Raw genomic sequence first — 14,696 nt, 5'->3', positions numbered from 1 at the left:
CACACTCAACCCTTAACCCCAGTGTACAGAAAGTGTCAAAACGTGTTTTTCAGCAGAAATAAACATGTTTCTGCAAGTTTGGTCAACCCCATGTAAGTTATGGGGCAGTAACATCACACTTTTCAAAACGTGTTTTTCAGCCCGAAATAAACGCGTTTTTTCAGGCAACTGAATCTCCTTGTAACAGCAAGGCTCAAAAGAGCCCACACACTCAGCCCTTAACCCCAGTGTGCAGAAATTGTCAAAACGTGTTTTTCAGCAGAAATAAACATGTTTCTGCAAGTTTGGTCAACCCCATGTAAGTTATGGGGCAGTAACATCACACTTTTCAAAACGTGTTTTTCAACCCGAAATAAACACGTTTTTTCAGACAGCTGAATCTACTTGTAACAGCAAGGCTCAGAAGTGCCAACACACTCAGCCCTTAACCCCAGTGTGCAGAAAGGGTCAAAACGTGTTTTTCAGCAGAAATAAGCATGTTTCTGCAAGTTTGGTCAACCCCATGTAAGTTATGGGGCAGTAACATCACACTTTTCAAAACGTGTTTTTCAGCCCGAAATAAACGCGTTTTTTCAGACAACTGAATCTACTTGTAACAGCAAGGCTCAGAAGTGCCCACACTCTCAACCCTTAACCCCAGTGTGCAGAAAGGGTCAAAACGTGTTTTTCAGCAGAAATAAACATGTTTCTGCAAGTTTGGTCAACCCCATGTAAGTTATGGGGCAGTAACATCACACTTTTCAAAACGTGTTTTTCAGCCCGAAATAAACACGTTTTTTCAGACAGCTGAATCTACTTGTAACAGCAAGGCTCAGAAGTGCCAACACACTCAGCCCTTAACCCCAGTGTGCAGAAAGGGTCAAAACGTGTTTTTCAGCAGAAATAAACATGTTTCTGCAAGTTTGGTCAACCCCATGTAAGTTATGGGGCAGTAACATCATACTTTTCAAAACGTGTTTTTCAGCCAGAAATAAACGCGTTTTTTCAGGCAACTGAATCTACTTGTAACAGCAAGGCTCAGAAGTGCCCACACACTCAACCCTTAACCCCAGTGTGCAGAAAGGGTCAAAACGTGTTTTTCAGCAGAAATAAACATGTTTCTGCAAGTTTGGTCAACCCCATGTAAGTTATGGGGCAGTAACATCACACTTTTCAAAACGTGTTTTTCAGCCCGAAATAAACGCGTTTTTTCAGACAACTGAATCTCCTTGTAACAGCAAGGCTCAGAAGAGCCCACACACTCAGCCCTTAACCCCAGTGTACAGAAAGTGTCAAAACGTGTTTTTCAGCTGAAATAAACATGTTTCTGCAAGTTTGGTCAACCCCATGTAAGTTATGGGGCAGTAACATCACACTTTTCAAAACGTGTTTTTCAGCCCGAAATAAACACGTTTTTTCAGACAGCTGAATCTACTTGTAACAGCAAGGCTCAGAAGAGCCAACACACTCAGCCCTTAACCCCAGTGTGCAGAAAGGGTCAAAACGTGTTTTTCAGCAGAAATAAACATGTTTCTGTAAGTTTGGTCAACCCCATGTAAGTTATGGGGCAGTAACATCATACTTTTCAAAACGTGTTTTTCAGCCCGAATTAAACGCGTTTTTTCAGACAACTGAATCTACTTGTAACAGCAAGGCTCAGAAGTGCCCACACACTCAACCCTTAACCCCAGTGTGCAGAAAGGGTCAAAACGTGTTTTTCAGCAGAAATAAACATGTTTCTGCAAGTTTGGTCAACCCCATGTAAGTTATGGGGCAGTAACATCACACTTTTCAAAACGTGTTTTTCAGCCCGAAATAAACACGTTTTTTCAGACAGCTGAATATACTTGTAACAGCAAGTCTCAGAAGTGCCAACACACTCAGCCCTTAACCCCAGTGTGCAGAAAGGGTCAAAACGTGTTTTTCAGCAGAAATAAACATGTTTCTGCAAGTTTGGTCAACCCCATGTAAGTTATGGGGCAGTAACATCACACTTTTCAAAACGTGTTTTTCAGCCCGAAATAAACGCGTTTTTTCAGGCAACTGAATCTCCTTGTAACAGCAAGGCTCAAAAGAGCCCACACACTCAGCCCTTAACCCCAGTGTGCAGAAATTGTCAAAACGTGTTTTTCAGCAGAAATAAACATGTTTCTGCAAGTTTGGTCAACCCCATGTAAGTTATGGGGCAGTAACATCACACTTTTCAAAACGTGTTTTTCAACCCGAAATAAACACGTTTTTTCAGACAGCTGAATCTACTTGTAACAGCAAGGCTCAGAAGTGCCAACACACTCAGCCCTTAACCCCAGTGTGCAGAAAGGGTCAAAACGTGTTTTTCAGCAGAAATAAACATGTTTCTGCAAGTTTGGTCAACCCCATGTAAGTTATGGGGCAGTAACATCACACTTTTCAAAACGTGTTTTTCAGCCCGAAATAAACGCGTTTTTTCAGACAACTGAATCTACTTGTAACAGCAAGGCTCAGAAGTGCCCACACACTCAACCCTTAACCCCAGTGTGCAGAAAGGGTCAAAACGTGTTTTTCAGCAGAAATAAACATGTTTCTGCAAGTTTGGTCAACCCCATGTAAGTTATGGGGCAGTAACATCACACTTTTCAAAACGTGTTTTTCAGCCCGAAATAAACACGTTTTTTCAGACAGCTGAATCTACTTGTAACAGCAAGGCTCAGAAGTGCCAACACACTCAGCCCTTAACCCCAGTGTGCAGAAAGGGTCAAAACGTGTTTTTCAGCAGAAATAAACATGTTTCTGCAAGTTTGGTCAACCCCATGTAAGTTATGGGGCAGTAACATCATACTTTTCAAAACGTGTTTTTCAGCCAGAAATAAACGCGTTTTTTCAGGCAACTGAATCTACTTGTAACAGCAAGGCTCAGAAGTGCCCACACACTCAACCCTTAACCCCAGTGTGCAGAAAGGGTCAAAACGTGTTTTTCAGCAGAAATAAACATGTTTCTGCAAGTTTGGTCAACCCCATGTAAGTTATGGGGCAGTAACATCACACTTTTCAAAACGTGTTTTTCAGCCCGAAATAAACGCGTTTTTTCAGGCAACTGAATCTCCTTGTAACAGCAAGGCTCAAAAGAGCCCACACACTCAGCCCTTAACCCCAGTGTGCAGAAATTGTCAAAACGTGTTTTTCAGCAGAAATAAACATGTTTCTGCAAGTTTGGTCAACCCCATGTAAGTTATGGGGCAGTAACATCACACTTTTCAAAACGTGTTTTTCAACCCGAAATAAACACGTTTTTTCAGACAGCTGAATCTACTTGTAACAGCAAGGCTCAGAAGTGCCAACACACTCAGCCCTTAACCCCAGTGTGCAGAAAGGGTCAAAACGTGTTTTTCAGCAGAAATAAACATGTTTCTGCAAGTTTGGTCAACCCCATGTAAGTTATGGGGCAGTAACATCACACTTTTCAAAACGTGTTTTTCAGCCCGAAATAAACGCGTTTTTTCAGACAACTGAATCTACTTGTAACAGCAAGGCTCAGAAGTGCCCACACACTCAACCCTTAACCCCAGTGTGCAGAAAGGGTCAAAACGTGTTTTTCAGCAGAAATAAACATGTTTCTGCAAGTTTGGTCAACCCCATGTAAGTTATGGGGCAGTAACATCACACTTTTCAAAACGTGTTTTTCAGCCCGAAATAAACTCGTTTTTTCAGACAGCTGAATCTACTTGTAACAGCAAGGCTCAGAAGTGCCAACACACTCAGCCCTTAACCCCAGTGTGCAGAAAGGGTCAAAACGTGTTTTTCAGCAGAAATAAACATGTTTCTGCAAGTTTGGTCAACCCCATGTAAGTTATGGGGCAGTAACATCACACTTTTCAAAACGTGTTTTTCAGCCCGAAATAAACGCGTTTTTTCAGACAACTGAATCTACTTGTAACAGCAAGGCTCAGAAGTGCCCACACACTCAACCCTTAACCCCAGTGTGCAGAAAGGGTCAAAACGTGTTTTTCAGCAGAAATAAACATGTTTCTGCAAGTTTGGTCAACCCCATGTAAGTTATGGGGCAGTAACATCACACTTTTCAAAACGTGTTTTTCAGCCCGAAATAAACACGTTTTTTCAGACAGCTGAATCTACTTGTAACAGCAAGGCTCAGAAGTGCCAACACACTCAGCCCTTAACCCCAGTGTGCAGAAAGGGTCAAAACGTGTTTTTCAGCAGAAATAAACATGTTTCTGCAAGTTTGGTCAACCCCATGTAAGTTATGGGGCAGTAACATCATACTTTTCAAAACGTGTTTTTCAGCCAGAAATAAACGCGTTTTTTCAGGCAACTGAATCTACTTGTAACAGCAAGGCTCAGAAGTGCCCACACACTCAACCCTTAACCCCAGTGTGCAGAAAGGGTCAAAACGTGTTTTTCAGCAGAAATAAACATGTTTCTGCAAGTTTGGTCAACCCCATGTAAGTTATGGGGCAGTAACATCACACTTTTCAAAACGTGTTTTTCAGCCCGAAATAAACGCGTTTTTTCAGACAACTGAATCTCCTTGTAACAGCAAGGCTCAGAAGAGCCCACACACTCAGCCCTTAACCCCAGTGTACAGAAAGTGTCAAAACGTGTTTTTCAGCAGAAATAAACATGTTTCTGCAAGTTTGGTCAACCCCATGTAAGTTATGGGGCAGTAACATCACACTTTTCAAAACGTGTTTTTCAGCCAGAAATAAACGCGTTTTTTCAGGCAACTGAATCTACTTGTAACAGCAAGGCTCAGAAGTGCCCACACACTCAACCCTTAACCGCAGTGTACAGAAAGTGTCAAAACGTGTTTTTCAGCAGAAATAAACATGTTTCTGCAAGTTTGGTCAACCCCATGTAAGTTATGGGGCAGTAACATCACACTTTTCAAAACGTGTTTTTCAGCCCGAAATAAACGCGTTTTTTCAGACAACTGAATCTCCTTGTAACAGCAAGGCTCAGAAGAGCCCACACACTCAGCCCTTAACCCCAGTGTACAGAAAGTGTCAAAACGTGTTTTTCAGCAGAAATAAACATGTTTCTGCAAGTTTGGTCAACCCCATGTAAGTTATGGGGCAGTAACATCACACTTTTCAAAACGTGTTTTTCAGCCCGAAATAAACGCGTTTTTTCAGGCAACTGAATCTCCTTGTAACAGCAAGGCTCAGAAGAGCCCACACACTCAGCCCTTAACCCCAGTGTACAGAAAGTGTCAAAACGTGTTTTTCAGCAGAAATAAACATATTTCTGCAAGTTTGGTCAACCCCATGTAAGTTATGGGGCAGTAACATCACACTTTTCAAAACGTGTTTTTCAGCCCGAAATAAACACGTTTTTTCAGACAGCTGAATCTATTTGTAACAGCAAGGCTCAGAAGTGCCAACACACTCAGCCCTTAACCCCAGTGTGCAGAAAGGGTCAAAACGTGTTTTTCAGCAGAAATAAACATGTTTCTGCAAGTTTGGTCAACCCCATGTAAGTTATGGGGCAGTAACATCACACTTTTCAAAACGTGTTTGTCAGCCCGAAATAAACACGTTTTTTCAGACAGCTGAATATACTTGTAACAGCAAGGCTCAGAAGTGCCAACACACTCAGCCCTTAACCCCAGTGTGCAGAAAGGGTCAAAACGTGTTTTTCAGCAGAAATAAACATGTTTCTGCAAGTTTGGTCAACCCCATGTAAGTTATGGGGCAGTAACATCACACTTTTCAAAACGTGTTTTTCAGCCCGAAATAAACGCGTTTTTTCAGACAACTGAATCTCCTTGTAACAGCAAGGCTCAGAAGAGCCCACACACTCAGCCCTTAACCCCAGTGTACAGAAAGTGTCAATACGTGTTTTTCAGCAGAAATAAACATGTTTCTGCAAGTTTGTTCAACCCCATGTAAGTTATGGGGCAGTAACATCACACTTTTCAAAACGTGTTTTTCAGCCCGAAATAAACACGTTTTTTCAGACAGCTGAAACTACTTGTAACAGCAAGGCTCAGAAGAGCCAACACACTCAGCCCTTAACCCCAGTGTGCAGAAAGGGTCAAAACGTGTTTTTCAGCAGAAATAAACATGTTTCTGCAAGTTTGGTCAACCCCATGTAAGTTATGGGGCAGTAACATCACACTTTTCAAAACGTGTTTTTCAGCCAGAAATAAACGCGTTTTTTCAGGCAACTGAATCTACTTGTAACAGCAAGGCTCAGAAGTGCCCACACACTCAACCCTTAACCCCAGTGTACAGAAAGTGTCAAAACGTGTTTTTCAGCAGAAATAAACATGTTTCTGCAAGTTTGGTCAACCCCATGTAAGTTATGGGGCAGTAACATCACACTTTTCAAAACGTGTTTTTCAGCCCGAAATAAACGCGTTTTTTCAGGCAACTGAATCTCCTTGTAACAGCAAGGCTCAAAAGAGCCCACACACTCAGCCCTTAACCAGAGTGTGCAGAAATTGTCAAAACGTGTTTTTCAGCAGAAATAAACATGTTTCTGCAAGTTTGGTCAACCCCATGTAAGTTATGGGGCAGTAACATCACACTTTTCAAAACGTGTTTTTCAGCCCGAAATAAACACGTTTTTTCAGACAGCTGAATCTACTTGTAACAGCAAGGCTCAGAAGTGCCAACACACTCAGCCCTTAACCCCAGTGTGCAGAAAGGGTCAAAACGTGTTTTTCAGCAGAAATAAACATGTTTCTGCAAGTTTGGTCAACCCCATGTAAGTTATGGGGCAGTAACATCACAGTTTTCAAAACGTGTTTTTCAGCCCGAAATAAACGCGTTTTTTCAGACAACTGAATCTACTTGTAACAGCAATGCTCAGAAGTGCCCACACAGTCAACCCTTAACCCCAGTGTGCAGAAAGGGTCAAAACGTGTTTTTCAGCAGAAATAAACATGTTTCTGCAAGTTTGGTCAACCCCATGTAAGTTATCAGGCAGTGACATCACACTTTTCAAAACGTGTATTTCAGCCCGAAATAAACGCGTTTTTTCAGGCAACTGAATCTCCTTGTAACAGCAAGGCTCAGAAGAGCCCACACACTCAGCCCTTAACCCCAGTGTACAGAAAGTGTCAAAACGTGTTTTTCAGCAGAAATAAACATGTTTCTGCAAGTTTGGTCAACCCCATGTAAGTTATGGGGCAGTAACATCACACTTTTCAAAACGTGTTTTTCAGCCAGAAATAAACGCGTTTTTTCAGGCAACTGAATCTACTTGTAACAGCAAGGCTCAGAAGTGCCCACACACTCAACCCTTAACCCCAGTGTACAGAAAGTGTCAAAACGTGTTTTTCAGCAGAAATAAACATGTTTCTGCAAGTTTGGTCAACCCCATGTAAGTTATGGGGCAGTAACATCACACTTTTCAAAACGTGTTTTTCAGCCCGAAATAAACGCGTTTTTTCAGGCAACTGAATCTCCTTGTAACAGCAAGGCTCAAAAGAGCCCACACACTCAGCCCTTAACCCCAGTGTGCAGAAATTGTCAAAACGTGTTTTTCAGCAGAAATAAACATGTTTCTGCAAGTTTGGTCAACCCCATGTAAGTTATGGGGCAGTAACATCACACTTTTCAAAACGTGTTTTTCAACCCGAAATAAACACGTTTTTTCAGACAGCTGAATCTACTTGTAACAGCAAGGCTCAGAAGTGCCAACACACTCAGCCCTTAACCCCAGTGTGCAGAAAGGGTCAAAACGTGTTTTTCAGCAGAAATAAGCATGTTTCTGCAAGTTTGGTCAACCCCATGTAAGTTATGGGGCAGTAACATCACACTTTTCAAAACGTGTTTTTCAGCCCGAAATAAACGCGTTTTTTCAGACAACTGAATCTACTTGTAACAGCAAGGCTCAGAAGTGCCCACACTCTCAACCCTTAACCCCAGTGTGCAGAAAGGGTCAAAACGTGTTTTTCAGCAGAAATAAACATGTTTCTGCAAGTTTGGTCAACCCCATGTAAGTTATGGGGCAGTAACATCACACTTTTCAAAACGTGTTTTTCAGCCCGAAATAAACACGTTTTTTCAGACAGCTGAATCTACTTGTAACAGCAAGGCTCAGAAGTGCCAACACACTCAGCCCTTAACCCCAGTGTGCAGAAAGGGTCAAAACGTGTTTTTCAGCAGAAATAAACATGTTTCTGCAAGTTTGGTCAACCCCATGTAAGTTATGGGGCAGTAACATCATACTTTTCAAAACGTGTTTTTCAGCCAGAAATAAACGCGTTTTTTCAGGCAACTGAATCTACTTGTAACAGCAAGGCTCAGAAGTGCCCACACACTCAACCCTTAACCCCAGTGTGCAGAAAGGGTCAAAACGTGTTTTTCAGCAGAAATAAACATGTTTCTGCAAGTTTGGTCAACCCCATGTAAGTTATGGGGCAGTAACATCACACTTTTCAAAACGTGTTTTTCAGCCCGAAATAAACGCGTTTTTTCAGACAACTGAATCTCCTTGTAACAGCAAGGCTCAGAAGAGCCCACACACTCAGCCCTTAACCCCAGTGTACAGAAAGTGTCAAAACGTGTTTTTCAGCTGAAATAAACATGTTTCTGCAAGTTTGGTCAACCCCATGTAAGTTATGGGGCAGTAACATCACACTTTTCAAAACGTGTTTTTCAGCCCGAAATAAACACGTTTTTTCAGACAGCTGAATCTACTTGTAACAGCAAGGCTCAGAAGAGCCAACACACTCAGCCCTTAACCCCAGTGTGCAGAAAGGGTCAAAACGTGTTTTTCAGCAGAAATAAACATGTTTCTGTAAGTTTGGTCAACCCCATGTAAGTTATGGGGCAGTAACATCATACTTTTCAAAACGTGTTTTTCAGCCCGAATTAAACGCGTTTTTTCAGACAACTGAATCTACTTGTAACAGCAAGGCTCAGAAGTGCCCACACACTCAACCCTTAACCCCAGTGTGCAGAAAGGGTCAAAACGTGTTTTTCAGCAGAAATAAACATGTTTCTGCAAGTTTGGTCAACCCCATGTAAGTTATGGGGCAGTAACATCACACTTTTCAAAACGTGTTTTTCAGCCCGAAATAAACACGTTTTTTCAGACAGCTGAATATACTTGTAACAGCAAGTCTCAGAAGTGCCAACACACTCAGCCCTTAACCCCAGTGTGCAGAAAGGGTCAAAACGTGTTTTTCAGCAGAAATAAACATGTTTCTGCAAGTTTGGTCAACCCCATGTAAGTTATGGGGCAGTAACATCACACTTTTCAAAACGTGTTTTTCAGCCCGAAATAAACGCGTTTTTTCAGGCAACTGAATCTCCTTGTAACAGCAAGGCTCAAAAGAGCCCACACACTCAGCCCTTAACCCCAGTGTGCAGAAATTGTCAAAACGTGTTTTTCAGCAGAAATAAACATGTTTCTGCAAGTTTGGTCAACCCCATGTAAGTTATGGGGCAGTAACATCACACTTTTCAAAACGTGTTTTTCAACCCGAAATAAACACGTTTTTTCAGACAGCTGAATCTACTTGTAACAGCAAGGCTCAGAAGTGCCAACACACTCAGCCCTTAACCCCAGTGTGCAGAAAGGGTCAAAACGTGTTTTTCAGCAGAAATAAACATGTTTCTGCAAGTTTGGTCAACCCCATGTAAGTTATGGGGCAGTAACATCACACTTTTCAAAACGTGTTTTTCAGCCCGAAATAAACGCGTTTTTTCAGACAACTGAATCTACTTGTAACAGCAAGGCTCAGAAGTGCCCACACACTCAACCCTTAACCCCAGTGTGCAGAAAGGGTCAAAACGTGTTTTTCAGCAGAAATAAACATGTTTCTGCAAGTTTGGTCAACCCCATGTAAGTTATGGGGCAGTAACATCACACTTTTCAAAACGTGTTTTTCAGCCCGAAATAAACACGTTTTTTCAGACAGCTGAATCTACTTGTAACAGCAAGGCTCAGAAGTGCCAACACACTCAGCCCTTAACCCCAGTGTGCAGAAAGGGTCAAAACGTGTTTTTCAGCAGAAATAAACATGTTTCTGCAAGTTTGGTCAACCCCATGTAAGTTATGGGGCAGTAACATCATACTTTTCAAAACGTGTTTTTCAGCCAGAAATAAACGCGTTTTTTCAGGCAACTGAATCTACTTGTAACAGCAAGGCTCAGAAGTGCCCACACACTCAACCCTTAACCCCAGTGTGCAGAAAGGGTCAAAACGTGTTTTTCAGCAGAAATAAACATGTTTCTGCAAGTTTGGTCAACCCCATGTAAGTTATGGGGCAGTAACATCACACTTTTCAAAACGTGTTTTTCAGCCCGAAATAAACGCGTTTTTTCAGGCAACTGAATCTCCTTGTAACAGCAAGGCTCAAAAGAGCCCACACACTCAGCCCTTAACCCCAGTGTGCAGAAATTGTCAAAACGTGTTTTTCAGCAGAAATAAACATGTTTCTGCAAGTTTGGTCAACCCCATGTAAGTTATGGGGCAGTAACATCACACTTTTCAAAACGTGTTTTTCAACCCGAAATAAACACGTTTTTTCAGACAGCTGAATCTACTTGTAACAGCAAGGCTCAGAAGTGCCAACACACTCAGCCCTTAACCCCAGTGTGCAGAAAGGGTCAAAACGTGTTTTTCAGCAGAAATAAACATGTTTCTGCAAGTTTGGTCAACCCCATGTAAGTTATGGGGCAGTAACATCACACTTTTCAAAACGTGTTTTTCAGCCCGAAATAAACGCGTTTTTTCAGACAACTGAATCTACTTGTAACAGCAAGGCTCAGAAGTGCCCACACACTCAACCCTTAACCCCAGTGTGCAGAAAGGGTCAAAACGTGTTTTTCAGCAGAAATAAACATGTTTCTGCAAGTTTGGTCAACCCCATGTAAGTTATGGGGCAGTAACATCACACTTTTCAAAACGTGTTTTTCAGCCCGAAATAAACTCGTTTTTTCAGACAGCTGAATCTACTTGTAACAGCAAGGCTCAGAAGTGCCAACACACTCAGCCCTTAACCCCAGTGTGCAGAAAGGGTCAAAACGTGTTTTTCAGCAGAAATAAACATGTTTCTGCAAGTTTGGTCAACCCCATGTAAGTTATGGGGCAGTAACATCACACTTTTCAAAACGTGTTTTTCAGCCCGAAATAAACGCGTTTTTTCAGACAACTGAATCTACTTGTAACAGCAAGGCTCAGAAGTGCCCACACACTCAACCCTTAACCCCAGTGTGCAGAAAGGGTCAAAACGTGTTTTTCAGCAGAAATAAACATGTTTCTGCAAGTTTGGTCAACCCCATGTAAGTTATGGGGCAGTAACATCACACTTTTCAAAACGTGTTTTTCAGCCCGAAATAAACACGTTTTTTCAGACAGCTGAATCTACTTGTAACAGCAAGGCTCAGAAGTGCCAACACACTCAGCCCTTAACCCCAGTGTGCAGAAAGGGTCAAAACGTGTTTTTCAGCAGAAATAAACATGTTTCTGCAAGTTTGGTCAACCCCATGTAAGTTATGGGGCAGTAACATCATACTTTTCAAAACGTGTTTTTCAGCCAGAAATAAACGCGTTTTTTCAGGCAACTGAATCTACTTGTAACAGCAAGGCTCAGAAGTGCCCACACACTCAACCCTTAACCCCAGTGTGCAGAAAGGGTCAAAACGTGTTTTTCAGCAGAAATAAACATGTTTCTGCAAGTTTGGTCAACCCCATGTAAGTTATGGGGCAGTAACATCACACTTTTCAAAACGTGTTTTTCAGCCCGAAATAAACGCGTTTTTTCAGACAACTGAATCTCCTTGTAACAGCAAGGCTCAGAAGAGCCCACACACTCAGCCCTTAACCCCAGTGTACAGAAAGTGTCAAAACGTGTTTTTCAGCTGAAATAAACATGTTTCTGCAAGTTTGGTCAACCCCATGTAAGTTATGGGGCAGTAACATCACACTTTTCAAAACGTGTTTTTCAGCCCGAAATAAACACGTTTTTTCAGACAGCTGAATCTACTTGTAACAGCAAGGCTCAGAAGAGCCAACACACTCAGCCCTTAACCCCAGTGTGCAGAAAGGGTCAAAACGTGTTTTTCAGCAGAAATAAACATGTTTCTGTAAGTTTGGTCAACCCCATGTAAGTTATGGGGCAGTAACATCATACTTTTCAAAACGTGTTTTTCAGCCCGAATTAAACGCGTTTTTTCAGACAACTGAATCTACTTGTAACAGCAAGGCTCAGAAGTGCCCACACACTCAACCCTTAACCCCAGTGTGCAGAAAGGGTCAAAACGTGTTTTTCAGCAGAAATAAACATGTTTCTGCAAGTTTGGTCAACCCCATGTAAGTTATGGGGCAGTAACATCACACTTTTCAAAACGTGTTTTTCAGCCCGAAATAAACACGTTTTTTCAGACAGCTGAATATACTTGTAACAGCAAGTCTCAGAAGTGCCAACACACTCAGCCCTTAACCCCAGTGTGCAGAAAGGGTCAAAACGTGTTTTTCAGCAGAAATAAACATGTTTCTGCAAGTTTGGTCAACCCCATGTAAGTTATGGGGCAGTAACATCACACTTTTCAAAACGTGTTTTTCAGCCCGAAATAAACGCGTTTTTTCAGGCAACTGAATCTCCTTGTAACAGCAAGGCTCAAAAGAGCCCACACACTCAGCCCTTAACCCCAGTGTGCAGAAATTGTCAAAACGTGTTTTTCAGCAGAAATAAACATGTTTCTGCAAGTTTGGTCAACCCCATGTAAGTTATGGGGCAGTAACATCACACTTTTCAAAACGTGTTTTTCAACCCGAAATAAACACGTTTTTTCAGACAGCTGAATCTACTTGTAACAGCAAGGCTCAGAAGTGCCAACACACTCAGCCCTTAACCCCAGTGTGCAGAAAGGGTCAAAACGTGTTTTTCAGCAGAAATAAACATGTTTCTGCAAGTTTGGTCAACCCCATGTAAGTTATGGGGCAGTAACATCACACTTTTCAAAACGTGTTTTTCAGCCCGAAATAAACGCGTTTTTTCAGACAACTGAATCTACTTGTAACAGCAAGGCTCAGAAGTGCCCACACACTCAACCCTTAACCCCAGTGTGCAGAAAGGGTCAAAACGTGTTTTTCAGCAGAAATAAACATGTTTCTGCAAGTTTGGTCAACCCCATGTAAGTTATGGGGCAGTAACATCACACTTTTCAAAACGTGTTTTTCAGCCCGAAATAAACACGTTTTTTCAGACAGCTGAATCTACTTGTAACAGCAAGGCTCAGAAGTGCCAACACACTCAGCCCTTAACCCCAGTGTGCAGAAAGGGTCAAAACGTGTTTTTCAGCAGAAATAAACATGTTTCTGCAAGTTTGGTCAACCCCATGTAAGTTATGGGGCAGTAACATCATACTTTTCAAAACGTGTTTTTCAGCCAGAAATAAACGCGTTTTTTCAGGCAACTGAATCTACTTGTAACAGCAAGGCTCAGAAGTGCCCACACACTCAACCCTTAACCCCAGTGTGCAGAAAGGGTCAAAACGTGTTTTTCAGCAGAAATAAACATGTTTCTGCAAGTTTGGTCAACCCCATGTAAGTTATGGGGCAGTAACATCACACTTTTCAAAACGTGTTTTTCAGCCCGAAATAAACGCGTTTTTTCAGGCAACTGAATCTCCTTGTAACAGCAAGGCTCAAAAGAGCCCACACACTCAGCCCTTAACCCCAGTGTGCAGAAATTGTCAAAACGTGTTTTTCAGCAGAAATAAACATGTTTCTGCAAGTTTGGTCAACCCCATGTAAGTTATGGGGCAGTAACATCACACTTTTCAAAACGTGTTTTTCAACCCGAAATAAACACGTTTTTTCAGACAGCTGAATCTACTTGTAACAGCAAGGCTCAGAAGTGCCAACACACTCAGCCCTTAACCCCAGTGTGCAGAAAGGGTCAAAACGTGTTTTTCAGCAGAAATAAACATGTTTCTGCAAGTTTGGTCAACCCCATGTAAGTTATGGGGCAGTAACATCACACTTTTCAAAACGTGTTTTTCAGCCCGAAATAAACGCGTTTTTTCAGACAACTGAATCTACTTGTAACAGCAAGGCTCAGAAGTGCCCACACACTCAACCCTTAACCCCAGTGTGCAGAAAGGGTCAAAACGTGTTTTTCAGCAGAAATAAACATGTTTCTGCAAGTTTGGTCAACCCCATGTAAGTTATGGGGCAGTAACATCACACTTTTCAAAACGTGTTTTTCAGCCCGAAATAAACTCGTTTTTTCAGACAGCTGAATCTACTTGTAACAGCAAGGCTCAGAAGTGCCAACACACTCAGCCCTTAACCCCAGTGTGCAGAAAGGGTCAAAACGTGTTTTTCAGCAGAAATAAACATGTTTCTGCAAGTTTGGTCAACCCCATGTAAGTTATGGGGCAGTAACATCATACTTTTCAAAACGTGTTTTTCAGCCAGAAATAAACGCGTTTTTTCAGGCAACTGAATCTACTTGTAACAGCAAGGCTCAGAAGTGCCCACACACTCAACCCTTAACCCCAGTGTGCAGAAAGGGTCAAAACGTGTTTTTCAGCAGAAATAAACATGTTTCTGCAAGTTTGGTCAACCCCATGTAAGTTATGGGGCAGTAACATCACACTTTTCAAAACGTGTTTTTCAGCCCGAAATAAACGCGTTTTTTCAGACAACTGAATCTCCTTGTAACAGCAAGGCTCAGAAGAGCCCACACACTCAGCCCTTAACCCCAGTGTACAGAAAGTGTCAAAACGTGTTTTTCAGCTGAAATAAACATGTTT

This window comes from Lepisosteus platostomus, chromosome 22 (assembly GCF_059453375.1).
Source record: "Lepisosteus platostomus isolate fLepPlt1 chromosome 22, fLepPlt1.hap1, whole genome shotgun sequence".
Classification (NCBI taxonomy): Eukaryota; Metazoa; Chordata; class Actinopteri; order Semionotiformes; family Lepisosteidae; genus Lepisosteus; species Lepisosteus platostomus.
The sequence above is the reverse complement of the archived record's forward strand: the minus strand, read 5'-3'. Positions refer to the sequence as shown.